The sequence below is a fragment of the Callithrix jacchus genome, chromosome 20 (assembly GCF_049354715.1).
Source record: "Callithrix jacchus isolate 240 chromosome 20, calJac240_pri, whole genome shotgun sequence".
Lineage (NCBI taxonomy): Eukaryota > Metazoa > Chordata > Mammalia > Primates > Cebidae > Callithrix > Callithrix jacchus.
This window is the reverse complement of record NC_133521.1, coordinates 9467532-9495160: the sequence shown is the minus strand read 5'-3', so window position 1 is coordinate 9495160 and position 27629 is coordinate 9467532. Positions and strand designations below refer to the sequence as shown.

General features: G+C 40.6%; 1 long non-coding RNA gene across 3 annotated transcripts in view; it reads right to left on the bottom strand.

Annotated features, from left to right (window-relative positions):
* The window catches only part of LOC128930269 (uncharacterized), a 126310-nt gene extending 98957 nt beyond the window's left edge, over nt 1-27353 (bottom strand). For all 3 annotated transcript variants that reach the window (XR_013530458.1, XR_013530457.1, XR_008478109.2), the window contains exon 1: nt 27219-27353. This is a non-coding gene — a long non-coding RNA (uncharacterized LOC128930269). The remainder of the gene's footprint in view (nt 1-27218) is intronic.
* Between the last annotated feature and the right edge of the window lie 276 nt (nt 27354-27629).

Genomic DNA, 27629 nt, shown 5'->3' with positions numbered 1-27629 from the left:
CTGTGTTCACTTAAAACACACACATGAAATAATGCATTTAAGAGGAAACACTGACCTGCCTCGGCTTACTTTCTAGATGCATCTGCACTGATTTGAAATATCACCCCTCTCAGTCTCAAGATGATGAGTTTAGAAACTCTTTCATCAATATTTTTTATTTGTTCAGGTAAATATGTTAGGTACTCAGATATTCACTATGGATCTGGTTAAAGAGGTACTGTATACTTTTTTTTTTTTTAGTGTATTAAGATTGCCTCTGGCTATCAACTTGAGTCCTGACCAGTAGGCCTAGCTAATTAGGTTGAATATTTCAGATAAATGAAAGTCCTGCAGAGAGAGATAATTCAAGCCATTCCCTATTTTATAATGAACATTGTAAAAAGTGATTTCTTCATTAGGAGAAGAAGGGGCTGCTGCAAGGCAGTGGAAATCTGCAGGAAGTTCTCCTCCAATTTTGCAAAGGGAAGATTTTCAACAGGCATATCCTCGACATTTAAAAATGTCCACTGGGGACTAAATAGGCCAACTTTTGGAAACCGGCAGTTTTTCAACCCCAGATCCAAAGTGACATTTTAGAAGAGGCACAAGAAGAGAAAAAAAAGGAGAAGAAACTCTCGTCAGCTTGTGTATAAATGAGTTCTGTGTACGACCACATGCTCATATATAACTCTGACCTGAGCTCTCAGCCAGAAAATATCTGCAGCCGCCATATCATTAAACAGGATATGGCCCATCTTGCTCATGACTCTGCTAGTTCTGAGCAGCACACAATGCATTTTTGTCCCAGAGCAGAAACAGGAAAATTCACCTTTATTTGCTGGCTTTGAGTTGACTTTGGACGCCTGGTCACACCAGGCTGACAACCTTCTGATGTGTGATACTGCTGGAACTTTCCACAGAACAGGCTACCCTGAGCTTTTCTGCTTCTGCCAGACCTCCATGTATTTTGCTGAAGGCAACGATGCTGCCCCTGGCCTTATATACCCCTCTGGTGACATGGTGGGGGTGTGGTGATCTACTCTGAGCAACCGGTATATCCCAAGAGGTCCTTGTCCACATTTCCAAAGCCTCAAGTTACTTCTCCACCTTGCTGGATAAAAGAACAGCTTCCACTTCAATCCATAGATCTAGAGTAATCAATGTCTCATTCTGAAAATCTTTCTGTTATCCATTTTAAGTAAGCCTTTCTTAAAAGAACAGCTTCCAGTTCAATCCATAGATCTAGAGTAATCAATGTCTCATTCTGAAAATCTTTCTGTTATCCATTTTAAGTAAGCCTTTCTTAAAAGAACAGCTTCCAGTTCAATCCATAGATCTAGAGTAATCAATGTCTCATTCTGAAAATCTTTCTGTTATCCATTTTAAGTAAGCCTTTCTTAAAAGAACAGCTTCCAGTTCAATCCATAGATCTAGAGTAATCAATGTCTCATTCTGAAAATCTTTCTGTTATCCATTTTAAGTAAGCCTTTCTTAAAAGAACAGCTTCCAGTTCAATCCATAGATCTAGAGTAATCAATGTCTCATTCTGAAAATCTTTCTGTTATCCATTTTAAGTAAGCCTTTCTTAAAAGAACAGCTTCCAGTTCAATCCATAGATCTAGAGTAATCAATGTCTCATTCTGAAAATCTTTCTGTTATCCGTTTTAAGTAAGCCTTTCTTAAAAGAACAGCTTCCAGTTCAATCCATAGATCTAGAGTAATCAATGTCTCATTCTGAGAATTTTTCTGTTATCCGTTTTAAATAAGCCTTTCTTTATGCCCACCCTACATTGCTTGCAGTTAATGTCTCATTAAGCATAGAGCCAGGGAAGCTGGTTGCCCACTGATCATCTTCTGCCACTATAGGAAAACATGCAGAATAGAGCATGAATTGCCTTCAGCAAGTTATAGCCATCTTCAGGCCTCGGTGTCTACTGCATCAGTCTGATTCCCTTACTTAAATCTGAAGAATCTCTATTATCTGGTCTCAAAATATTTAATCCATGCTGTATACCAAGTGATCACTTACATTAAACCCATGGCTGCTCTTTCTGCTTTCTTTTCTTCTTCTATTCTTCTCCTTCTTTTTCTTTTTTCTTTTTTCTTTTTTTTTTTTTTTTTTTTAGAGAGACATGGTTTCACTCTGTCACCCAAGCCAGAGTGCAGTAGAGTGCAGTGGTGTAATCATAGCTCACTGCAACCTTGAACTCCTGGGCTCAAGCAATCCTCCCACCTCAGCCTCCCTGAGACTACAATTGTGCACCACCAGCTAATTTTTTTTCTTTAGTACAGGCGGGAATCTTGTTATGTTCCCAAGGTTCATCTTGAACTCCTGGGCTCAAGTGACCCTTTTCTTTGGCCTCCCAAAGCAAGTGGGATTACAAGTGTGAGCCACCATGCTGGACCTCTGCTTTCCTTAATATACTAAAATTGTCATAACTGTGTCTACCTCAATTACTTTGCTCACACTGCTTCTGGTTCTTGCTGTCAAGTGACTTCATGCTCATATCCACTAATAATCACATTTTGTTGCATGCTGGATGTGTGCTGAATACTATTCTAGTCCCGTTGCATATGGTATATGGCCTTAACCTTACAATGCCCAAGGAAGGTAAGTATTTTTATCCCTCTTACACCAAACAGTAAACTGAGGCTCAGAGAGTGCTGTGGATGCTGAGGTGCCACCCCAAGCACTGCCCCCTTTTCTGGACCAACGCACTCATTCTCCTTGCTACTGCAGGTGTTGACTGCAAACAGCTCACACTTTCATCCCTCCCCAGGAATTAGAAGAGAAGGTTTTTCCCTCCTCAGAGATAGCGCAAATTTTATGACTCACTGGTGCAGGGCTATGGAGATTTGGCCCCCATGCCTAGTTCAGGACATTGGTGAAGGACCGTGCCAACTCTAGAGCTCCCTGTCCAAGGATCAGCTAAAGACTCTAGCGTCACCTCACTGAGGTTCAGCTTCTCTTTCTGCTCAGTGAGCTTCACTCTCCCCTCACAAACATTGCTCCTGAGAACACCCCTAGTAAATTCCCCTGATACAGCTCCCACACACAGATCTCAGAAACTCAGAGCCTATTTCCTGGAGAAACCAACTTGAGAAGGAAGATTGATGTATTTGCCCAAAATAAAGAACAAGTCCATAGTGGAGCTGGGACTTGGACACATCTGAAGCTGGTTCAAAGACTGTGGTCTTTTCTCTTGGCTGCTCTTCTTCCATCCAAAGCCTACCCATCTTTCCTATTTCAGACAGATGTGTTTTGTTTGTCTCATGTTGCTCAAAAAAACCCAGATGGTCAGCATTTTAAAAATCAGCAGATTTTGGCTTACGCCTGTAATCCCAGCACTTTGGGAGGCCGAGGCGGATGGATCACGAGGTCAACAGATCGAGACCATCCTGGTCAACATGGTGAAACCTCGTCTCTACTAAAAATACAAAAAAATAGCTGGGCATGGTGGTGCATGCCTGTAATCCCAGCTACTCGGGAGGCTGAGGCAGGAGAATTGCCTGAACCCAAGAGGTGGAGGTTGTGGTGAGCCGAGATCGCGCCATTGCACTCCAGCCTGGGTAACAAAAGTGAAACTCCATCTCAAAAAAAAAAAAAATCAGCAGATTTCAGCTGGGCATGGTAGCTCATGCCTGTAATCCTAGCACTTTGGGAGGCTGAGGTGGGTTTTGCTTGAGGCCAAGAGTTCGAAACCAGCCTGGGCAACATGGCTATACCCTGTCTTTACAAAAATACAAAAATTAGCTGGGCGTGGTGGCATGCACCTGTAGTCCCAGCTACTCAGGAGGCTGAGGTGGGAGGATCATTTGAGCCCAGGAGGTCAAAGGCTGCAGTGAGCTGTGATGGAACCACTATACTCCAGCAGCCTGGGCAACAAAGTGAGACCTTGTATCAGAGGAAAATAAATAATAAAACTTTTTATAAAAGTAGAAATGTGCTGATTTTGCCACAAAATACAGACTTTCTACTTTTTCTTTTGAAAATCAGAATAGCCTATTTTACTGGTTTTCTGTCACACGAGCATAGTGGTTGCTGTGGTGTAGCGGTGGGCACTTCAGACACTTCACAATTTGCTGCTGCGTGTGCCATCCCTGGGCAATCCCTGCCACAGAGCCTGGGGGATAATTGCCATTGATCATGTTGCTAGTCTTTCTTTCTTTCTTTCTTTCTTTCTTTCTTTCTTTCTTTCTTTTTTAGGAATAGTTCTCTATATTCATGTCTCTACCAAAAAATGGAAAAATAAAAGAGGCCCAAAAGAATAAATATTTCAAGAAAAAATAGGGAAAAGTTCTTGGGGATGGGGGAGAGTGAAGCTTGATCTTACCTCTTAAGAATGAATGGGTCACAAAAATACATCATACATTAGCCACTTCCCTATTTTATGCTGTCTTCCTGGAACCTATGGAAATTAAAGTTTTGGATTCTTGATCTGTGGGCAACATCAAGGAATGATATTCCTCATCAGGTGTTGTTTGCAGTCTAGCAGAAATGACCCCAGATTCCCAGAGTGAAGGGCAAAGGACGTAAGGGAGGGAGAGAGGGGTTTTGTCCATTTCTGCCATGAAATGATACCAAAGGCAAACCTTGAAACCTACTAAATTTCAGGCGCTTCTGCTAAATGAGTGCTACACTGGGTAATCTCAAAGGTTCAGTCCGGTTATAAATGCTATGATATGTTATTGCTCACTTACTGCTTCTTATGATTAAGTTTACCAGAGTAATAAACATAATGGGCATAGTTGATACCAGATTTATTGATTAAATGATTGTTTTCCAGAGCTCAAAGTTAGAATGTTGTTCACAAAAAGGAAAACTAATAACACCACAGATGTCTATATAACAAGGAGGGAAAAAACAGAGCTATGCTAGAAATAGCAGGAGCTGCATACAGCATGAAAGAAAAGTAACCACAGGTCACAAATGGAAACTGTCGTAACAATTCTGCGCAAAAAAAAAAAAGTCAAAATGAGTTTCCTCCAGCTCTAGTTTCTCATGAACAGAAGAGCCCTTTGGACATCGTCTAGAGGGAATTGAAACTCACTACTCTGGAAAATTGATTCATCAGGAGGAGAGAAAGTCATAGCTTTTGACTTGAGATCTCTCTCCCACTTTCTGCTCCCTACTCTGTGTCAGAAACTTTTTTCAGAAAGGGTTGGAGGATGTCTGAGATTAATATGAATCCCTCAGAGTTGGATAAGCTTCCAGTCTCTCTTCAAGTCCTTGCAAATTTCCTGGCATCATTGCTTTTAAAGATTGTTCCTGAATTATTTCTTCAATCGCCTTCTTCTTGTTTAGATCTATGCCACACTGCACCCTTCGTGGTATGTTCCTCAAAAACTCCAGTCACCTGACAGCCCCAGTCAGTACTTTCCCTGAAGACTTGAAGTGTGGAGAGGTGCCGTACTGCACCACAAAGCCTTTTGCCATCTTGCTGCCCTCCTATACCTTTTGGGTGACAGCACATTTTAAAAGCCCATGTTCCCATCCATGTCCTTCTCTGGCATGCATCGGAGAAGAGTAGCTTGGCCTCCTTGATTTAACTGCTTCTCTTTTGGGGGAACAGAGCATCCAAGTTGATCTGCCTCGAATTCCCAAGTGCCTCAAGTTCTACTGCACAAAAATATGTCCATCCTGCTGCACTTAAATTTTGTAAGTCTTCCAAACTATCTAGCGCCCCAAACATAGCACCTCCATATCATTTGGACCTGTCACTTGTATTGATCCTTCATCTAGAATATTAAAGCTGAGTGACATTATTAAGGATTACTTAGTTTAACTTTCTTATTTCATAGCTAGGGAAACTGAGGGCTAACAAAAATTCAATTCCTCTCTCTCTGGTTCTTAAAGTTCAACTACATCAATCAGTAATCAACTTTTTTCAAAGCTCCTTGTTCCACATGGAAAGAACTATTGGCTTCACTTATATACCAAACCATATGTATTCTGTGGTATGGATGACAGAATTTCTCAAGATAGTTTTGGCCATACTTCATTTTTGCCCTCTGCTTTTTGATATTAGAGCTTAACACCCACATAACGTGAAACTTCACTGTATCTAATATGTGCTATGGGGAACACTTTGAAGGGATAACCAATATGCCTAGGGACCAGTAAGTACAAGGAAGAGAGGTTTAAAACATTGCAGAAAATTGCTAGAGCTCTAAGATCTTTAGCATGGGTACATCATGGGGCAAGAGGTTTCTGTGGTGTGGGAGGTGGACAGATGGGAGCTGGTGCTGCCTTGCATGGCATGAAAGAATTTTAAATTTTTGTCCTGTCAGTGATGGACAGTCACTGAGGAGGTATAGGGAGAGGGCAACTTGGTAAATTTTTGCTTTTCACTTCCACAGGAAGGAAGAAGACCACTTGCAGAGGGATGATACAAGAAGTCAGGAAGATATTTATGAGACCCTTGCAATGATCTATATGAGAGAGGAAGTAAGAGTAGTGGCTGGAGAGAGAAGATGAGGGAATAGATAGATGGGGATCTGTTTAGGGGATCGAATTGGCAGGATTGAGGAGCAACTGGGCATGGCCAGTGATTAACAAAAACTAGGGTAGTTGAAATACTTGTGTTCTAAAAAGGCACTTAGTTGGTAATTATCATTCAAATCATACTAGCTTGAGTGCCATTTTAATATTTAGAATCCAAATTCAAGTAATAGTCCCATGCTTTCTGCTCCAAATGCTACGGTACACCTTGATCAAATTTAAACACAAGTTAGTAGATGGTGCTTCCATGAATTCTTTAGTCCTCAACTTAATCACACATAAAATTTTCCAATGGTTTCAAAGTTCAAGAGTCAGTAAAGTCTAAGCCTTCTAGACAGTTGATTTTACTGCTGTTTCCTCTTGTTCATGAGGCTAATTTTAAACACAGCCTTTGGATATGCTGTAAGTTGGTAATGATGCCACAAAAATACATAGACCAATTGCTTGAGAATCAGTCAAACAATAACAATATACTTGTTTCTGATTTGAGTGAATACCAGTCAACGTTTTCGACAACCTAAATAGTAGATTGAGGTTGCAAAATTCAAAGGCCTATGCAGTCCAGACCAATAGCAAATAAAGTGGAAAAGCTTAGGTAAGTTCGCATTGTGCACATGTGTGGTGAGGATACAGGAAAATGAAGAACTGACGCCCTATCGAAAGAAATAGCTTCCTACCATTCTCTAGCCTTTCATTAGTAGGCAAAAAGGCTGGTCCAAGGTTAACAGATATTCCAGGGTTTTTTTTTTTTTAAGGATAGGTGACTATCGGGCTAATTAAAAAAAATTCTGGTCCAAACAAACCATGTTTGTGAACATAGGCCATGAACCACCATTTGTATGTAGACCCTTGCTATTCAAAAGGTCTATAAAAATAAATTCAGCAGAAAACGCTTTTCAAGTAAGAAAAAGTGCTTCGTTCCAACTCCAAGAGGGTTAAAAATGCTTCAGACGAACAAGCTGAATGACAATAAAATGTATTTCCTGCTATAGTGGCTGGCTTACCAGGGATTATAATCTAGGGACCAGCAGCATCGGCATCCCCTGAGAACTTGCTAGAAATGCAGAATCTGAAGCCCCATCCTAGACTTGCTTAATCAGAAGGTCCCTGGTAACTGGTACCCATGCTAAAGTCTGAGCAGTGCTGGCTTGAACGAGCTCATGCAGAGAGCCTAGATTGCTTACTTTCTTCTTCTGTACCCCGGGGAAGACATGCAGAACAATTTTCTGTTACCAGAGCAGAGCATCGGTTGTTTTTTGGAGAAGAGGGCTCCAACAGGGCCCTCTTTGAGTTGACTCAAGGGAGCCACAGAATGTCTTCTGAAGTCCACAGGTAGCATAGTAAACATGTCTTATGCAGGGCCAGAACTAGGTTGAGGCCAGTAAGATACTTGCCCAAGATGCAAAATTTACAGAGGTACGAAAATACCTAGTAATCAAGATCAATAACACTTCAATGCAATAATTTTTTAAATTAAAATTAATGCAAAGAAACCCAATATACAAAATATCGTAATTTTCAAACTTGCCTCATCCCAGTACCAGCTCAGTTTCTGTTCATGCCAATTTAAATATTTCTGTAATCCATTGTCTCCTGCTATTCATACTTGCTCCTCAAAAGCCACTGAATAAGGAGTATAATTTCAAACTTATAAAAATAAATTCAACAGAAAATGCTTTTCAAGTTGGAAAAAATGCTTCATGCCAACTCTAGGAGGATTCAAGATGCTTCAGTGAAACAGGCTAAAAGACAAAAAAATGTATTTATGACAGGAGTCTCTGGTTTTGCAGGGAACCAGCCCTTCTCCATCTTTTGTCCCTATTATCTGCTTAACGACAGAGAGTGGGGACATTACCTAAATACCAAACCAAGAATCAGAGTTACCATTAAGAAATGAAACATGCCTTTACTGTGCTTGATACTCCAGTGACTTTGGGGGAGGAGACAGGTCTGAAATGGGGCTTTGGCAAGCCAGCTGAGATAAAAATAGCCAGGAAGCTGCCTCTGTGTGTCTCTTTCACACATAGACTTCCGTTTCAGGGCCAGAACCTGGAAGTGCCCTGGGGTACAGGAAAGAAGAAACTCAAATGAGAATGAATGAATCACCATTAGGCGTGTTTCAGTTCCTGTCTGGGGAGTACCAGCTGCAAATACCAAGAAAATACTGACTTTTCTTGCCGACTCTGTGCAGGCTGGAATGGGGAAGGAAGAGCTGACAAAGTGTGCCCTGAACCGCAGCTCTGGGGAGGCAATGCCTTGATATTCCCATGGCATTTATGTCTGCATCATTTATGCAGAACATTCTAGGTTCTTCCACTGCTAATTGGCTTCGTAAGGGAGCAAGTGAGGTCATCAGATAAAACAGAGCTTTGGGGCAAAATAGATGCACTGTCAGAGTGTATCCCAACCATTTACCTGAGTGTCCACACTATTCCAGGCATCATTTTTTTCACCCTTGCAGGAGAGGTTTGAGATCACGCCTATGAAATTCTTCAATATGTGACCTAGCAGGGAACCTAAAACCCAAGAGGCAAAAACCATCCTTCTCAACCAACCTGTAAGATTTCCAAAAGACAGGAGCCCCCTATTTTATTCCCAGTACTTACCAGTAACTTATGTTTGCATAGTTCATTTAAAGTTTCAAAGCACTTTCCCTTAAAATCATTATACTGTGTCATTCCAACATTCCAATAAATTAGGCGGGGCAAGAATTATTATTATTGGTTTTAAATGTGAAAACGTAGCAACTATTAGAAACTGGTCTTCTGGCTGAGTCCAAAGAATGTTTCAAATCTTTTGTCCCCTGTGTTTTGCAAATATTTAAACAAGTATTTGTTGACTATGAAACTTCAGGGACCCAAATGAGAAGTTCCAAATGCTGATGACCTTATTCTAGACCCAAAAACTGCATTTTGTTCTGTATTTTTTTTCTGATGAGATTATTAAGGTGCTCAAGGTGACAGGACTTGTCTTTATATATCTTGAAATCCCATCTGGCATCAAGAAGTGTTGCTGACATAGTGGGAGCCAGGGTTGGTCTTCTGGCTGATTGTGTAAAAATGATAATTGATGTATGGCTATTAGACATTTCCATGCATTAGATATTTGCTCATATTTTCATGAATAAAATGAAATGTAGAATGGGCTTATTTTCATGTCAGTTGTTACCTTATGTTAATACTCAACCCAGAACACATGGCTTTCTATAGCCACCACACTGTAGTCCCTTTGGGGGGTGTCTGTCCTGAGCTGGCCAGCATCACCTACCTTCTGCCTGGGCGTTTGGAGGAGTTTTGGGAGTTCATCTTTCACAAACACTTTAGAAATATTGAAGCCATTCTATGGGTCAGTGCTGAATTTAAGGAGCTACATATCAACTTGAATCAGACTGATTGCAACTCCTCTGAACCTAATTGGCAAAACCTAACTGCATTCATGTTTTATTAAAAGCAACTTTCATTACACAGGCGGTGCTGTCAGAAAAATAAATTACATCTGCAAGTACTTAGGTATAAAATTTTGCAGATAACTTCCAGTCGTCAGTAATTTTATATTAGAAACTGTTTTTCCAATACATGCTAAAACTTTGTTCATCAGTATTAAACACACTTTACCTACCATTCTTGGAATATTTATGGGACTTGTAATATAACCTTTTTTTTTTTTTGCTTCTTTAGAGATTTAGTAAACTGTTTGCTGCCAACTTTAATTTTGGCAGCCTCTCTAGGCCCTTTGGAAACTATAGATTGGTTTGTGTTTTACATTCCACTGCTTACCACTCTCCCTCCTACAATAGATTCCGATCCATTCAGGAAAAAAAAAAATTGGTGGTAAGTGTTGGCTGCCAAACAAGTGGGCCCCGCTTGAAAACACAACAAATGACTCATGTAAACTTAGAGATGGGGAAAATTATAAAGAAGACCTAATTCACTCGCTACCACTGAATAAAATGTTTATATCCCCACTTTGGGAAGTTTTTGTTGACGGTCCCTATGGGATTCCCCCCAAATTCTGTTTTCCTAGTTGTACCCCGATTTACAACAATGCAGACAGGTTGTATTTTTCACCACAACCAGATTCCAAAATAGATCTTTGTATTACTTCAGAATGCTTTTGACAGCAACAAATATTGACTAGCTGTAGTTTTAGAAAGCAAAACTTTTGGCCAGGGGCAGTGGCTCACACCTGTAATCCCTGTACTTTGGGAGGTTGAGGTGGGAGGATCACTTAAGGCCAGGAGTTTGAGACAAGCTTGGACAACATAGCAAGACCTCGTCTCTACTAAAAAAATTTTTTTAGTAGCCAGGCATGGTGGCATGTGCCTGTAGTCCTAGCTACTCAGAAGGCTGAGGTGAAAGGATTGCTTGAATGATGACATGATGAAGCCACTGCACTTCAGCCTGAGTGACAGAGCAAGACCTGTGTCTAAAATAAATAAGAAAATTTTTAAAGATAAATTGAAAACATAACTTTTTATTTTGAAATAATTCAAATAAACGGAGTACTGCAAGCGTTGTAGAGTCCCATATATAACCTTTATCTGACATCCTCTAACATTAACGTCTTACATAACCAAGGTATATTTGTCAAATATGAGAAATTAACATCAGTACAATACTATTAACTAATTTTACAAGCTTCATTTGAACTTTTTTCAAGATTTTCCCCTCATTTTCTGTTCCAGGATTCAGCTCAAGATTCTACATTGCACTTAATTTTCCTCATCTTCTTCTCCATTCTATGATAGCAACTTAATATTTACTTATATTTTAAGACCTGGACACTTTTGAAGAGTACTGGCCAATTACCTTGTATAACGGTCCCCAATTTGAGACAACATCATCTTCTTCCACAATTAGGCTAGGGTTACCCTTTATGGGAAGAATGCCATCAGGGTGAGGTGCTCTATATCTGCAGGCATGTGATGATGTCTCATCACTGGTGATGTTAACCTGGGTCACTAGGATTAGATGGTGACTGCCAGTTTGCTCCACTGTAAAGTTACTGTTTTCTCTTTGCAATTAATAAATATATGGGGAGAGATAGTCCAAGACCATGAGAATATCCTATTTCTCATTGAACTTTTGCTCACTAATTTTAACATCCATCAGTGGATCTTACTTGCAGTAATTAGCACTGAGGTATTCCAATAGTGATTTTCTTTTTCTTGCTTTCTTCTGTTTGTTAATTGACATTTTTCTGTGAGAAAGAGATGTCTTTTCTGCCCTCTCTTTTTATTTATTTGATTACTTATTTGTAAGTAGAGACACGGAAATTTCATTCTTTAGGGTATAACAATCATCTCATTATTTATTTTGTTGCTCAAATTTTTCCTAATTGTGTAGATCACTGAGAACATTTTCAGTTTGGCCCCTGTGCCCTCCTGCTGTTTTCATTTTTGTTTTTTGCTGTGACACAGGGTCTCACTTTGTCACCCAGGCTGGAGTGCAGTGGGACAATCAATTATAGCTCACTGCAGCCTCAACCTCTTACTCAGTCTCAAGCAATCCTCCCACCTCAGCCTCCCTAGCAGTTGAGACCACAAGTGCATGCCACGACAGCTGGCTAATTTTTTAAAACATTTTTGTAGAGTTGGGCATCTCACCATGTTACCGAGGCTGGTCTTAAACTCCTGGGTTCAAGACATCCTCCTGCCTAGGCCTCTCACAGTGCTGGGATTACAGACATGACTATCACTCCCCATCTCCTGTGCCCTTTTAACATACATATTGCATTTTTTTTTCTTTTAAAGTACTTCCTTTTGTAAAAATGTTAACTGACAAATAATAATTATATCTATTTATGGGGTACAATGTGACATTTTGATATAAATATACATTGTGGAATGATTGAATCAAGCTAATTAACATATCCACCAGCTTGTCTTTTGTTGTGATGGGAACATTTAAATCTACTCTTCTAGCAATTTTGAAATACACAGTACAGTATTATTAACTGTGGGTCACCATTATGTGCAATAGATCACTGGAACTTATTCTTCCTGTCTCACTCATTACTTATGGCACTGCAATACACCCCAGGCTCATCTTGAATTTTTTTTTTTTTTTTTTTGCCCTAGCCCAGGAATCAATCACTTTTCCAAGGACCCTTGGTTTCCTTTATTGGAGAATGATATTTAAGGGCTAGGAGTGCTGCTCGATACTGAGACATTATTGTTTTTATGCCTTCTAAGGAGACAGAGCTAGGAAATGTAAACCTATTCATAAACACTAGCACATGTGTACACACAGAGCTATGTCTACTTTGTTATCAAACTATCTGCATATATATACACATATATACACACATATATATTTAAAATAATGGGTGTAGACTAACAGCTCTGACTCTAAATCTGCACCACAGAGTTTAGTCTAGCTTTCTTCACTTCCTCATTTGTATTATAATTTCTTCATCTGACTGTGGAAAACCTGTTTCTCATTATCTACAATATATTTATTGTTTGTCTAATGCTACTATACATATAGTTTTGGAATTGCTAACCCTTTCTCTTTGAAAAACACACTTGCCGACTAAGTACAGTGTTTGTGTGTTGTGCCTTTTGCCTTTAACCTGATAATATCCAGTATTCCAACATGACTTATATCAGTTCCTTCACCTCCATTGATTTCAGCATGGCTATTACTCATTTGCAACAAAGTTTGATTCATTGTCACAGGTTGTAATCCATCTTGGGTTCTCCTCCATTCTGGTTGACTTTTTCAAAAATTTATATAAAGTAAGATTCATTTTATTGTAGTCTACAGTTCTGTGAGTGTTGACAAATGCAGAGAATTGTGCATTCATCACTTACAGATCGTCTCCATCACCTTCATGCTGTTGCCTGTGTTTCCAAACCCATCTCCCCATCCCACCACCCCTGGCAATCACTCATCTCTTTTCGGCTTTTGTAGTTTTGCCTTTTTCAGAATGTCATTAAATGAAACCATACGATAAGTAGCCCTTGGGATGATCTAGCTTCTTTCTCTTAGCAAAGTGCATTTTAGATGTAGCTACATTAGGTTAATCAAGTTTGTTTCCTTTGGTTGCTGAGTAACATTCTACTGAATGGATTAATCACATGTTGTCTACCCATTTGCCAGTTGAAGGATGCTGGGTTGTTTCTCTTATATGTCATGTATTCGAAGTCATATCTCAATACTTCTTGCATAAGCCAAGATTACCCAATGTTTCTCATATGTTGTTTTCTAGCGGTTGTATAGTTTTATGTTTTACATTTAGGTCTATGATAAATTTGAGTTAATTTTTGTATAAGTCGTGAGATACAGGTCAATGTTTGTTGTCATTATTGTAATTAATCTTATTTCATATTTGAATATTCAATTGTTCCAAACCCATTTGTTGAAAACAAAACAAAACATTCTTTCTCTATTGAATTGCCTCTGCCTTTTTGTCACAAATCAGCCAAATCTATTTGTGTGGATCTATTTCCAGACTCTCCATTCTGTATCAATAATCTATTGAACAATCCTTTCACACTCTCTTGGTTACTATAGTTTTATGAAAAGTCTTGAAACTGGGTAACGTGAGTCCTCCAAGTTTATTCTCCCTTCATAATATTACTCTGAGTATTCCAGATCGTTTGTGCCATTAAGTTTTTTCATATAACCAGGTCTACAGTAGGTGAGTTTGCTGGTTCCAGGTTTGATATAGTGGTTCTATAACGTCATCAATATTCCAGGTCTTGCCTGCCCTTCCTCCTGTATGTTGTCCCTGCTTCCCTAAGTTTGGAGGTCAAAATATAGTTTATTACCATATTTTGTCACAGTTCTAAGCATCTCCTGTTTACACTCAAGACAGGAAAAAAGAAGCCATGTGTTTAAAAGTTCTCCTTTTTTTACATTGAGTAAAATATTTTATTAAAGCTTTCATGACCAACTCTAAGTGCAAAAGCAAAATAGAATGAGGTTGCACCAGCTTAAATCAGTAGTTTGTGCTAGGGGTGAGTTTGCCTCCCAGAGACATTTTTGATTGAGACATTTTGACTCAGGCTGACGCTATGGATGTATAGTGAGTAGAAGCAGGGTTGCTTCTAAACGTCTTACAATGCATAGGATAGTCCCCTACAACAAAGAATTACCTAGGCAAAATTAGTGCCGGGTGGGGGAGCCCCCATCCAGGTTGATTATATCCATCACAAGTCTTCCGAGGGGCTGGGGACATTGACTTCCAAACAACCATAGGTGAGAGCAAGGAAGAAGCGGGGAATAGCAAACAACTAGCTGATCTACCTTGGACAGTTGCCCACTTTGAGCCAGAGTTGTAAAGAGAGTATGAGGATGGGTATATACGTTTCAAAAAATTAAACTTTGTCATCTCTATCCCGGTATGGTGGTGATTGGGACTACCAGCAAACCTGAGGAAATGCTAAAGAGTATGATAAAACTCTAACCCAGTGGGAAAATAGTCAGCTCTCAATGGTGGAGAATGAGAGGTGAAAAAATCAACCCAGAAAGTCCAACAAGGGGATTTCCCAGAAGAGAAAGACCCAAGAGAAGCAATGCAGTGGTTCAAACCTAGGGGTGGCAGATGGGAAAAGAATAAGATCTGTCTTTAATTGTATCTTCTGTACTGAATAGCAGAACATTAAGATAATAAAACTATTCTCGAGTCAGCTGAGTCCAAGAAGAGGCTTCAGAATCGCACAAGCTTGGAAAGGCTGGAGACCACAGTGGCAGAACCAGTTCCCTCGGGTTTATCTGTGACTGTTCATGTATGTGTGTGAGAGTGTGTCTGTGTGCGTGTGTGTGTGTGTGTGTGTGTGTGTGTAGAGAAAGAGAGGTGTAAAGATAGGACAGCAAGATAATTAAGACTGCTTGCTCTGCCTCAGACCTGGATACCAGCCCTACAACCACCATGCTCCAGCATGGTAAACCTGATCTCCTCAACAGGATTCATGGAATCTCTTCTTGCTCACTTCCAAATGGGAGTAATTTGTGGACTCACTACATAGTCAGCCATGAGGGTTAAATTTTTGCAAAGCGTGAAACACAGTCTATGACAACCACTAACCAAATGTTAGCTGGCCTATTATATGATTATATATAAAAAAATGTTCATGTGGGTTTTGTCGTAGTTCTCAGCAGTGACTTGGAAAATAATTTACTGACTGTCTCAGCAGCATAATGATTGCAATTACTGGAGAAGACTTATTCCTTCTGTCTCTAAGAGCTTCCAAGGGGACTTGACTGCCAGCACATGGAAACCCCAGGACAGAGACCCCAGGTCCCCTGTGGCCATGTCTACATTAGGACCAAATATCCTATGTTCTCAAATTACTGCATGCAGCCCCACATAGTAACTGTAACACTTTGAGCAGAGAATGAGATCGAGAATACGGCTTGAGACAGAATTCTCAGGATAAATGTGCAGTTTAGCATGGGGGTCAGGGGAAGGAGCAGGGTTCAGACGCAGCAGATAAGGGGAAGTCGAAACCCATTCCCCTCCTTCTTCCCATGTCCAAGCCTTCCCTGAGCCTCCAGATTTAACTTAAATCTACTTCGTTCTTTCCATAGCCTCTGCAAACCCTCTGCCATCTCACTAATGCACCAGAATCTATATGTGTTTCTTAGAGCTGCTGTAACAAAGTGCAACAAACTAGGTGTCTTAGTATAATAGAAATGTGCTGTCTCACAGTTCTGGAGGCCAGAAGTCCATGATCAAGGTGTAGGCAGCAGGCAGCGCTATCTTCTCTTTGAAGGTACTAGAGCTAGGGAAGGGGGTGTCCCAGGCCTCTCGCCTACCTTCTGGTAGGTTTTTGGCTTGTAAGCAAAAAAAAAAAAAAAAAAAAAAGGGTGTAACTGCAATCATCACATGGAATTCTTTCTTTGTGCCACCATACCAAAACCTGTGTCAGTCAAAGTTCTCCAGAAAAAAGGACCACTGGAAGATATATATGTATATGTGTTTTTCTCTCCCTCTCTCTGTCCCTCTTTCTCTCTTCCTCTCTCTATATATAATTATAAATACCTACATAACCATATATAATTACATATATAAATTGTATATGGTTATGTATGTATATAAATACATATATAAATATAAATTTATATTTAAATTTATATAAATATACATATACAAATTATATATGGTTACGTATATATTAGCATATATGAGAGTTATAATTATATATCTGCATTTATTTCTCTATATGTAATATACATGGAATAAATATGTATAATTATATATGTATTATACACACACAAATTATGTACATATGTGTATTATAGAAGCATATAATTATATATTCACCTCATTTATATTAAAAGAAATTTACATCTATAAAGAAAATATGCATTAGTAAAAGTATCTTTATCAGAAAGAGCGGCTCCATTACAACTTTTATTACCTGAAAGACTTACCTGTCTAACAAGACAAATTTTATTCTTTTCCTCCCCTCATCCTTCATAACTTGTCTCTATCACCCCTCAGAAGCCAAAGCCCCTATTCCTTTCTGTAGCTCAGGATATTAAATAAGTTCCAATCATCCGGCCCTTCTTGGAGTCTCATATATTTGTGAGACTCCTGTGCTCACATATGTAATAAGTATGGTTTTTCTCCTGTTGATCTGTTTTATGTTCATTTAATTTGTAGCTCAGCCAAAGAACCTAGAAAGGTAGAGAGAACCATTTTCCCTCTTCACAATACATACGTACATAGTAAATACGTACATACACACAGTACTTACTCAAACTGAGAAAAAGGGATAGAGAGAGAGAGAGATTTAATGAATTGGCTCATATGACTGTAGGGGTTGGCAAGTCTGAAATCCATAGGGCAGGCTAGCAGGCTGGAAACTCAAGGAAGAGTTGATGCTACAATTTTGAGTCTAAAATTCTTAGAGCAGCAAGCTGGACAGTCAGGCTTTCACTGTTGCAGCCTTGAATATAATTAGTCCCCACTGGGCTGCCCTTATCTTTTCTTGCCTTCTTCAGTCCATTCTCCACACAGCAGCCACAGTGAGTTTAAAAAGCAAACAGGATCATGTGACATTTCTTCTCAGAATACTTCAGCGAGTCCCCCATTGCTTGTAGAATAAATTACAAACTCCTAATGGTCTGAAAGGGAGGGTCTCAATTTGTGCAGGATAGTTCTGGTTTCAAAGTGTTATTTTGGTTTTCGATAGCACCTTCTTCCCTCAGACGTGTCCGGGGAAGACAATAAACCATACGTTCAGCCTGCATAGGCCTGGAGTGGCCTGGTGCCTGCAGACTGTCCAGCCAGTCTCAGGCCAGTGTCCTCTTCTACTCCTCACTCTGGCCACGCTGACTCATCAGTTTCTCCCTCCACCAGCCTTCCTCCACTCTTGAAGCCTTTGCTTAAGCCACTGCCTCTGCTGGGGACTCTCTTCCTTCCAAGCCTCCTATACTTGTTAATTTCAAATATTTCTAGGCTCTCAACACCACTGTTACCATTACCCCAACCCTTTTCTAGACAGATCTCCCAGAGTGTATTAGCATTCTCCGAAGAAATAGAACCAAAAGAAACAGACTGTGTATATAGAGTCATGTAGCACTTAGCAATGGGGATACGTTCTGAAAAATGCTCTGGTACGTAATTTCTACGCTACGCAAACATCCTAGCATGGACTTAACTACACTTAGATGGTGTCGCCCATGACACACTTAGGCTCTGCAGTGCGGCCTATTACTCCCAGGCTACAAACCTGTACAGCATGTGACTATACTGAATACTGAAGGCAGTCATAACACAACAGAAAGTCTTTGTGTGTCTAAAAACATATCTAAACACTGAAAATGTACAATAAAGATAGAATAGTATAATCTTATGAAACCACCACTGTATATGCAATTTATTGTTAACCAAAACGTCATTGCGCAGCCCATGACTATCCATGGCTTACTCAATTATGGAGACTAAGAAATCAGTTCCCAGATCTGCAGTCAGCACACTGGAGACTCAGGAGAGCTGGTGTGTAGCTAAAGTCTGAATGCTGGCAAGCTTGAGACCCGAGAAGGGCCAACATTTCAGTCTGAGTCTGAAAGCTGGAAAAGACGCATGTCCCAGATAGAGCAGTCAGGCAGAAGGGGTTCCCTCTTACTCAGCCTTTTGGTTCTATTCAGATTTTCAGTTGTTTGGATGAGATGTGCCCGCACTGGGGAAGGCAAACTGATTTACTCAGTCTACTGATTGAAATGTCAATCTCATCCAGAAACACTCTCACACACACCCAGAATAATGTTTGGCCAAATGTCTGGACACTCCATGGCCCAGTCAAGTTGAAATATAAAAATTAACCGTCATGCTCAGCTTTTCAACCATATTTGCATGAGCCAGTAGCAGAAAGAAGATGTGACTATGAAGTCAAGGTTGCTGGCCTGAAATATCAGAGGGCATGCAATGGGCAAAACCCAGAAATAAGCCTATAAAGCGGAACATTGTGAGTAAAATGAAAGTTGAAATCTCTTGACTCAGATACCCAGGCTGGTTTCTTTTCTTTCGGGTAGTCATCGGATACAATCTATGTTGAACTTTAAAGTATTGGGTGGTAACCGGGGGAATGAATGAGTTTGTTTTCTACCATCCTCCCCGACATACTTCCATGCGTGGCGTGTTTCTGCACGGTTGATTTACTGAATAGGAGGTGTCTGCAGGTGTGAGATTTCTGTCTCTTTCCTGCCAGTCTTCTCTCCTCCCTCCTCTTCCACTCTTATCCCTCTCTCTTCTGTCCTTCTATCCCTCTCTACTCTTTCTTTTTCTCTTTTCCATTTTGATTATTTAATGCATTCAGGCCAAGCTCCAGGAGGGTCAGATTTCTCTGAATCTTACACCAGAAAACTAAACATGGTCCTCTTGGGCACTCTGCTTTTCCCAGGCCCCAGCAATTTTCTTTTGAAGGCTCTTTCTCACTGCCTGATGTCCTTGCCCTTCCTTACTTGATTCCAATGACAACTTACAAGTAGCACCCTGGTTTCCAGCACTCTACCATCAACCTCCCCCTCCCCAACTCCTCTTCTCCTCCATCAGAGGTGAACACGTTCAGCAAATTGATCTCTTCCCTTTGATGTCCTCTTTCTTTCTCAAGAGCCTACAATGACTCCCTCTTGCCCAATCCATCAGGTCTGAATATTTCTCCTTTGATTTCAACATTTTCTATGTCATGTTCACCACCTGCCTTTTAAGCATGAGCCCCCAGCAGAGCAGGGCATGAGGTATCTGCTGTGGTCTAAGTTCCTCAAGCTATTCTTCTCCAGCCTCCATCCTATCTCCAGGCCTCTACTTACCCTTCAAGAACTTTTTCCCTCTGCTCCTCCACATCTTCTGCAGCCACAATAACACTGTGGCTGAAGAATTATCCAGAGATGCTCATCTCTTCTTGTCCTGGCCTCTGTGTCTATGCAGCAGTTTTGGGTGCTCTTATCTCATCAAATAATAGATTGTTACTCTTTTAAGGTAACAGTTGTGACTTTGGGTTTAATTTATCACTGTGTCCGGCACTCACCACATCCTGTCAAATATGGATACATAATTGTGGTACATATTTATGGGGTTCATGCGATATTTTGAAATAAGTATATAATGTGTAATGGGAGCTGAGGGTGGAGCAGACCCAACTCCCTTACTCATCCCTGGAGTGGAAATCAGCAGGTCTCAGTGTACACCGTTCCACAGGGCTCTCTCCTGCCGCTTGGAGGGAAGCAGAGCTCACCGAGGACTCCCTGGGTCTCTTTCCATCCTGAGAAACGTGCATTTTCTGAGTTGTGGAGCTGTGACGCAGCAGGATTACACATGTGCTGCTGTGAAACCTGAAATCAGAGCCAGGCGGGACCTCCCCTGAGAAAGGCTGCCTATAAATCGTAAAACCCTTAAATGAATAGCTTAGGGGCACAGGGTTGCCTTGGGTTAGGGTTAATTGGGTCGGGTACAAAGAGTTTTATGTTCATAACTTACTGTCCATTTACTCTTCTGATTTTCTGAAAGTTATTTTGCTCTGGGGCAAATTTGTATTTGCTTTTCTGACAATGATCAGTTTGAAGCTGAACCCTTTTCTGCTGTTGGGAACTTGTAAGTTGCTCAATATCTACCAGATTTTCCCTCTGATGCATCCGCTTCAAATAGGTGGAAGAGGAGAGGAAGGGCTTTGTTTTGTTAAGTTCTCCTTCTCTACACAGAAATTTGCTTCAAGCTAATCTTTGCTTTGCTCTTCTAATGCCCTAAAAATATTTTTCTTTTTTGACTGTTTATTCCCTGGCACATTCTAGGCTAGCACTCTAGCCACCGTTTCGCAGTAGTAAGCTAGAGGCTGCAGTCCAGACTGTGTCCAACTACACTGGAGCCCACATACCTGGTCTGTCACTATTCACTCCATGACTTGATTCCAGCCACTTAACCTCACTGAGCCTCGTTCCTTCACATGCAAGTTGGTTCCGACTACACATCATGGCTTTTGTGTAGATTTAAGGAAATAACATTGTATGCACAAGGTGCTACTGTAATTCAGGCAAATAGTTAATGCACTAACATTACCATAGAATACTGACTAGAATAGTGGTTAAGAACATAGGCTCTGAAGCTAGACTGTTCAGGTTCAATCCCAGCTCCACTTGGGACAAATTAGGTTAAACTCCCTGTTTCTCAGTTTCCTGGATTGTAAACGGGAGTTCATAATTACATTCTACATTGGATTTTTGTGAAGATTAAATGAGCTGATCTATGGGAAATGCTTAGAGTATTTTCTGGCATGTAGCACACTATCAACAAAACATGTTAGCTGTTAAGATTACAGGAGGGTGGGAACAAGACCTCCCATCTGCAAAGCTGTTGCTTTCCAGTAACCTGCTCATCATAAAATTAACTTTTCTCCTGACATGAAACACACTCAACACGTCATTCTAATCACTCCAGTTTTCTCTCCTTCCGCAAAGACAGACTGCCTGGGCACCTGCAGAGGGCTTGGTAGAAGGCAACATGGAATGAAATTCTCTGAAATGTCAGGAAAGAAGCTGCAGGAAACACCACTCAGAGCCTTCCGGGGAGGGTGACCCACATATAGTCAGTTTCGACTGGATTAAAAACAATGGCAACACCACTGTCTCCTCCTGGTACAGCTAGAATTTCTCTTACTTGCAACTGAGAAAACTGACTGATCAAATCCACAAAAGGAGATTCATAGAGATTTCTTAAAGAGAAAACAAAAACGAGACACCACGACACCCTAGGAGAAACACTGAAGAACTTCTGCTCCTGACTTGCCAAGTCCTGATTCCCATTCATATCTCCTTCTGGGAGACATCCTTTGATCCCTCCAAAAATATCTCTGGTATACTTAAGCTCTTCTGAGAAGATTGTTGTTCCTTGTAAGCAAAGAGCCTTGATGAAGCAGTTTTGATGGATGTGTTGGATGGGACTACTTGCCTTCTGTTAAATTCCTGCATGATCTTATAGCTACTCAAAAACCACATGTTCAAGGAATAGTGGACCCTAGCACTATCACACCCATGCTCACTCACAATAATAAAGCCAAGCTTACACGTGGAAGAATGTATTGAGAATTTTCTCCACCAAGAATCATGTGGCTATAAGGGATCCTTTTTTTCTCACTTTCTCAGGCTGATGCATCTCTAAATGTCCTCATTAGCAATAGGTCTGATATTGTCATGATAGAGGTGGTGAGCAAGCCCTTTTTCCAACAGCAACAACAAAAAAAAAAAACAGAAAAAGATCGAGAGAGGAAATCTAAGAGGGGTCAACTTAAGAAACAATAATACAGAGCGCTCTAGTTTACAAGCACATTATGTTTTGGAACTCTTCCTTCATTCCTCAAAACCAGAAAGTGACATTTGTCAGAGAGAGCCCCTGGAGTGGCAGAGTCCAAAATCAGCTCCTCCCATGAGTCACTCAGAAATGACAAGAGAAGGGAGCATGACATAGCAGAAAGACCACTGCTCTGGGTATGGGACCACCTGGCTTTAGGTGGGAGTTTCTGCTTTCTCACTGCAGACCCTTGAAAAAATCACTTCCCCTCTCTGACTTCAGTTTCTCTCTCACTAAAATGGGGAGGCTGGGTTTTCACACCAGCCTATGCCTCAGAGCCACCTCAAAGCTCTTCCCACACCACATCTCTTAGAAGCTCTAGAGTGTGTGGGAACTGGGGGCTCGTGTAATTTATAAAGGTTTCTCTACTCTTTTGCCTTGTCCTAAAACAATTGGCTCACATGAGACTTTGTCCAGTCACTAGTGACACAGAGATTCTCAAAGTGAGTTGAAGTGAGGTAAAATGGACAATCTAAGAGGCTCACAGTAGCTTCACTTTCTGCTGAGAGTCTATCCTTTCCTCTGCCTTATTCCTTAGAAACACATGACTGAAACTGAATTTTGGTTTTTAGACTTCAAATGCATCATTTATCAATATATAATTGTTAACGATGGCATGAAATTTTGAAAATCATGGATTCTACTTCTAAATCCTAACTCCAGCCCTTTGAGTTATTTACGTGGGAAATGATTTCACGTCCCCAAACCCCAGTTTCCATGTGGGTACAATTGGGAGAGTTTGGACACGTGCCTCCAAGCGTTAAGGCAGATAATTCATACAAAGCATTTGTTCCTCTGACTTGCACAACATTAAAGCCCAGGGCATGTCAGCCACTATTACACTCTTCTTCTGATACCGATAGAGTCCCACGCTGACCCCACCGTGGCCTTTTAATAAGACCGCCAGAGGCTATTTGGTGTGGGTCCCTTCCTTTTACTGGAAAGTGAATACCTTTTCATGACCCAGAAACAACCATCACACACTCCCAAGACCCGTGATTTGAGTCATGGGAAGAGACACTGAAACTACTGCATTGTTTATCTCCAAGGCCTTATGCAATGTTTTTCCCACTATTTTTAAGCTCCCCAGCCTTGCCTTTCCCCTACTTCACCTCCCTAAAGCTCAGCCCCTTGTTCAGTTCAGCTATTTCAGTTTTGGGTTGAATGGTCTAGACAGGAACCAAAAAATGCGCAGTCTGCATATGGGTCCCCCTGTGGGCCCCACAATTTTTCCAAAAAGAGTATAGGGACATGGGGCTGATTGACAGAGGAACTAATGAACTAATCCATCTAAAGCACACATCACGGAACCAGGCACACCACAACGCTCCATAAACTGTGAAAATACAATGTTATGATTATCTGTAGACTTTAAGTCCCTTGGCTTTTATTTGCTTGGCTTTTTTCTGTTCTTAAGAGAATATCCTGGAACCATGGCCAACAGCTCAGCTACCTTGGAGCAAAATAGAAAAGACTGTTCAGTCTGATTTGGGTGGAATTCTCTAGCCCTTGACACAATTTTCTTATAAACCTCCCCAGTAGTTAGCTGTAGCTACACAGCCCACAAACACAAAATCTCAGTGGCATAGAGTGATAAGCACTTACTCAGCTCACACAGCCGTGGGGCAGCTGCTCTCATCTCTGCTGTGGCATCAGTGAGCTAGTCTGGGCATGTCTTTCTCAAAGTCATGGAGGATATAGAAGAGTACACTTACACAGCTGAGTATACTTACACATCCAAGTACACAAACACATTTCAAGTCCCTGCTACATCCCGTCTGCTAAGATTCCATTGGCAGACACAAGTCAGGGTATCATACCCAAGATCAAAAATGAAGAAGTGTATTTCTCTCATGGAAGTGTAAGAGAGAAAGGGAATTCTTTAATCCACCACACCACTCCAAATTCAATTAGTTTCCACAGTACTCCAATATGCATTTCTGAGATTCTCAGATGTGATGCATCTTGGGTAGGTGCAGAAAGCAGGTAATGGCCCTTCCCTTTTCCCGTACCAGCTGGAAGGAAGTCCCTCTCTATAATTCCTCCATGCCGCCATTTAGTATTTATTCTACAAGCAGCTGCTTCATAATCTCTGGCCTTTGCATAGATGGACATTTTGCATCTCTCACTAAGTTGAGAAAGGCAACTACTTATTTTGGGTCTTGGAGAGCTCTGGAGCGCCTTTCAAGGTGTTGCTAACTTTATCTCTTCTTGGAAGATTCCCAAACAATGCCAATTTTTCCAAAGAGTATAGGGACATAGGGCTAATTGACAGAGGAACTTCAATTTAATGAACTAATCCATCTAAGCACTTTAGATGCTTGAGTCCCATTCCTGTGGTCTTGTTGCATCCTTTGCTCACTTCCATTAGGGCATTTCTCATACAGTCACTATCACAGTTGGCTCATCAGGTCATGTGATCAGTGTTTCTAGACAGATGGCCAATATTCTTCTGAATCAGAATTTTCTGGGGTACTTGGTATAATTCAGGTTCCCAGGTCTCATCATCAAAGGTCATATACAAAACATTTAACAACTAGTGGGGGAATGATACCAATCAGGCAGAATGCCACCTGCAGCACTAAGGGACTTCAGAACACTCAACTCTGCAAAATATTACTCTTTTATTCACTGGGGAATTGCAAGAAGTCTAGGGTTGCAGCCAGAACAGTTAGTGGGGTGGGTGGGGGTAGTGGGCAATCGTCAGAGGGACTGGGACATTTGGTATTTACCAACAAATAAAGAAGGATTTTAATATTTCAACAATTAGTTCGTCTGTCCTGGGATGTTCCACTTGAACCGTCTCTGATTAGCATTATTAGTCAAATTTTCTGGGGGTGAGGTTCAGGAATCTGTATATTCAGCAAGTTTCAAAGTTTGTTTAGCTCCAGGAGTAGTTGCATTTATCTTGAGCAATGTTGTGTTTTTAAATTTGACAGACACCAAAAACAATACAGATATTATAATGCAGATAAACTCTTTGCATTAACTACTAGAAAACTCATAGTAAAAAGAATGACTTGCTTGTCTTTAGCAAGCAGACTACTTGGTGGTATTTTACTGGGGTTACGAACCTGGTTCTGACCAAGGAGTTGTGAGTGGATAGTATGCTACCTCTGAACTGAAGCATTTAATTGCTGATTTGAGACCCTCCAGCGGCTCTTTTTCCCTCTGTGAAAGCAATACTCGAGAAGGTGGTTGTTCCATCATTCTGAGTCCTGCACGAGGCTGTGAGAAGAAGAGCACCTAGCCATCCCTCAGTGGACTTACACATAGACGAGAAACAAACTTTTGTTGTGTTAAATAACTGAGATCTCAGGGTTCTTTATTACTGCAGCAAAACTTAACCTAATTGAACTGATAACCTAATTGAAATGTAGGATTTGGGCTCAGTGTTGGCTTTCTTCAGAGCCATTAGCCACTGCCTAATATATCATTAAATTACCATCCACTGCACAGATAAGATCAAATTTAAGAAGACACACAAAAGCGCTTTGTAATCAATAAACATTTTATAAACATTTTGGAAAAGCAACTGATTCTGTCAAACTTAATAATATTGATCTTGCCCCCTCAACAAGGCTGTAAGGTCTTTAGAAAAAAAGCTTCTGTCCTTGAGTACTTTGAGATCTTAGATATTTCTAGGATATACCTACCATATTATAGGGCTCCTCACAAGTTCTTAAAGAATTCTTATAGAATTCCAGTTAATGGGTAACACAGAACATCAAGAAAATAGCTTTGTGACACAGAATCTCTTTTTTTTATTGGTTCTCATAATAATGGGAATTCTCTTGTTAATCTTTAGAAGCAAAATTGCTTCCCTTTACATGGGATAAAAAATGGGAGCTTTTTAGCAGCCAATGTTTAGTTCCTGAGGAAGGTATGAGAGGACGGATGGAGGTCAGAATGGACTGTCCCTGACCCCAGGGATGAGAGATGGAGTAAATCATGAATATGATCACTACCGAAGCTGAGAAAGAGCCTATTAATGTCACGTAATGAATTTCAAAAAAGATACAGTTGCACTTAGGGTATTTAAACCTTGGAGGTTTAAACTAAATCATACTTGTCACATGCACACAGTGTCACTAATGAGCTTATGTAAATATTTAATCTTTTCTATTTGCATTACTCAGCCCAGCCTACCTCACCAGCCCCTTCTCCCAGCCTTCTCTAACATCATCATCCAACCTCCTGGAACTCTGGTTTTTGCAATTCACCATGCACTTCATGCCTCTGGCTATATAACATGTCTATTTCCCTCTGTCTGAACTTCCATCTTGCGTATTTCCTTTTCTACCTATTAAACAGCTACACATCCTTCAAGGCTCAGTTCAAATACATCTTCCTCTTTGGAAAACTTTGCCTGAACCATTTACAACTCCCCTACCCTAGTAGAATTTTATTTTCCTCCTCTTTGCCCCCATTACCTTGCTATCATTCCATAATTCTGGGTACCCATCTATTTACTCAACAAATACTTATGAAATCTTGCTAGTCATGGGGCCAGGTGCTGAGTGTACAGAAGTGAATAAGATATTTTAATTCTTTATAACCACGAGTTCATGGACAGCGAGTGCCTTATCCATTCTTTTTAGCTTCCAATGCATTTGCAGTCCTAAATAAATAATAATTACAGAATGTGTTCCTGTTACATCTCTTTAATGGGTGACACAGAGGTTCAAGAAAATAGCTTTGTGACACAGAATCCTTTTTTAGTCTGCATTCTACTTCTGCCCGTATCAATCAGGGCTGTTTCAGTTGGAAGTAACAGAAATGCAATTCACACTATTTCAGCTACAAAAAGGGAAAATACTGGCTCATGGATTCCAGGAAAGATTGACCATTCAAGCTGGGGAAGGTCAAGGAAGGAGACTAATTTCAGAAACAATACCAGTAACAAATAGCGAATGCTATTCAGAATCTCTCTGTGTTTTACCTTTCTGTTTCTCTTTGTCGATTCTGTTAATTTTCATTGTCTGCATCCTGGTTTTCTTGTCATGGCAGGAAATATGGTCTTCAAGAACTTCCAGATTTTAGGTCTTAAAGCTTCTGCCACTGATGACAGACTGCTGATTTCTCCTGCTTACACACAACAACGTTCAAGGGAAGAATTCCAGTTGGCTCAGGGACAACTATTTGCCAATCCTGAAGCCACCCAGTGTTACCAGGAGATTAGAGAATGATGATTGGCCAGGTTGTTTCAGATGTCCAGTCCCACTTCACCAACAAACAAAGGCTTCGGGGGTAATGTAGTGCCATCAGTTTCTCAAAAGCAAAGGAAGATGGTAAATAGCCACAGTTTTCTGTCACTGATTCTGTCATTCATTTAACATGCTTTGCATGCATA